At 39.9% G+C, this 2,266-nt stretch overlaps 1 protein-coding gene across 3 annotated transcripts in view; it reads right to left on the bottom strand.

The window, feature by feature from the left end:
• Positions 1-587: 587 nt before the first annotated feature.
• LOC143021434 (alpha-(1,3)-fucosyltransferase C-like) overlaps positions 588-2,266 on the bottom strand; it is a 19,294-nt gene continuing 17,615 nt past the window's right edge. For all 3 annotated transcript variants that reach the window (XM_076178893.1, XM_076178894.1, XM_076178895.1), the window contains one exon: positions 588-2,266. This exon is cut by the window's right edge and continues 1,298 nt beyond it. The gene's annotated coding sequence lies outside the window, so the exon portion shown is untranslated.

Raw genomic sequence — 2,266 nt, 5'->3', positions numbered from 1 at the left:
ACGCGCATTTTTTCTATTCTAATTGCTCACAATTTTTACTCAGATCACTGTAATGCTTGATATCCGTGTCAGTGGGATCACCGTTAGTCACCATAAGATATACCAGTTTTGCAAAGGACTTCCTGATGTGATAAGGATGACTAGTCTGCTCTTATAACCTGAGATAATAGTACCAAACTGCCAAACGGATGAGCGCACCGTCTTCAACTCTCTGATCATGGTCTTACCTACAGTTGCAACCCTACGCTGTCATTGCAGACACTTGGAACATTTCCACTCTTCAACCCACGGCCTCTTTAATCTCACTCAGAGAGTGCGGATTTTTATTTAGAGACGCACCGACAAACGTTACTCAGACACCAGCTTGAGAAAGCTGGGCGCTTGGAGGTTCATCCGTATACAACTGCTCAAAGTATTCGGCCCATCGAACTCTACACCGGCCCATGTCCCATCGGTTGTTCAGATAGTCCTCACTCGGCTTATCTATTTGAATTTTCTTAAAGGCTCAGTATCCAGGTGTGAGTTTATTTGCGGTGAAACAGTCCTTGACATCCCCTGTATTATAGCGTTGCCAATGAAACACTGAGTATGAATAAATTATTAATTGCACAGCACTACAAAGACAAGCCTGCGGTCACTTGGGAGGCAAAACCAAGACTGCCTTTGATGCCAAGCCACACCAGCAGGTTCAGACGGCGGGAAAATCACAGCCACGCGCTTAGTATGAACGCTTGGTTCTCACACTTAATGATACGTTGAATATACAGCATAAATACACAATGAATATACAATAATAAATATACAATATTACAAGGAATGTTCAATGCTACCATTACCCCTGGCATACCCTTCCTTATACCCACTCAGAGGAGAGCTAGTCCGTCGTTTGAGAGTATACATAAGTTTAGGTTCAAAACTACTGTAATAGCATGATTCGTCTCTACATTCTCCAGTGGCTTATGTTACTTCACGGCCGTCCTTAACCTCGAACACTCTCCAATGCACTCTTCAGTAATTATCAAGTGTTCAAGTTTAATGTATCTCGTAATTCTCCAGGGTCTTCAAAGGTGCCAAGAACTCTCAATTGATTGGAAATTGTTATCGCAAACTCATAAGCACACGACATCATTCCAGAACTTCTCCAGATGAAATCGTAATGGATTATTTCTCGGGTTTCTTCTGAACTTGATACACAGGTTATCTCGTCTGATACGTTGCTGAATTTTGTCTTCATTGCCTGGTTATTGTTACGATCATTTTAAGGCGGTTCGATGTGAAAACATGATCAGTGTGCCTCAGTCTCTCCGACAGAATTCCACTCTGGAACTGTGTGCAAAGAAATTGTATAGATTTATTGTTGACTGTGCTGGATACTGTCATTGCAAATCCGCTTTCGCCAGTGCTCTTTTACTACTCCAACCGAAACCTAATGAATATTATCTTTGGTGTGTTCTGATCTACTGAAGCTCGGAGGTCAGGTATCAATGAAGATTTTATCGGTTTTGTTCCAGGAGATGTTCTGGTAGCATTCGAGGAAAGTAAGGAGGAAGAGGATCTGCTGTTGTTGTTCTTTAGTAGTACAACTTCTTGGAATTCTTCGAAGACACGGTGGAAGTTCTTACCCATAAACACCAGTGTATCTCTAAAGTATGAAGACGTGTATATTTTACTACATGTGTATGGAACGGAAATATCTAAATTTGATTGAAACAAAATAATATATAGTTATTCAAACACTCTCATACCTAGAATCAGCGATACTCGGGGTCTTCAAAGGTGCCAAGAACTTTGAATTGATTGGAGACTGTTATCGCAAATTCCAAAGCACACGACATCATTCTTGAACTTCTCCAGATGAAATCTTGATGGATTATTTCTCGGGTTTCTTCTGGACTTGATACACATCGTTAACACACACAGTGTTATGACCACAAATCTATAATTATTATAAATTAACAGAGATAATTCCTGCATCTTCTTTACAATTTTCTCATTTGATACGTTGCTGAATTTTGTCTTCATTGACTGGTTATTGTTGCGATAATTTCCCTGTAAAAGTATGATTAGTGTGCCCCTGTCTCTCCTATAGAATTCCACTCCAGAATTGTGTGCGAAGAAGTTATATAGCTTAATTGTTGTCATTGTGAATCCACTTTCGCCAGTGCTCTTTCACTTTTCCAAATGAAGCTTAATGAATTTTATCTTTTATGTGTTCTGACCTATTGGAGCTCGGAAATCAGGTTTCAACGAAATGAATCAACAAATT

The sequence above is a fragment of the Oratosquilla oratoria genome, chromosome 42 (assembly GCF_046742065.1).
Source record: "Oratosquilla oratoria isolate Oo_2021 chromosome 42, ASM4674206v1, whole genome shotgun sequence".
NCBI classification, from domain to species: domain Eukaryota; kingdom Metazoa; phylum Arthropoda; class Malacostraca; order Stomatopoda; family Squillidae; genus Oratosquilla; species Oratosquilla oratoria.
This window is presented reverse-complemented; position numbering and strand designations above follow the sequence as displayed.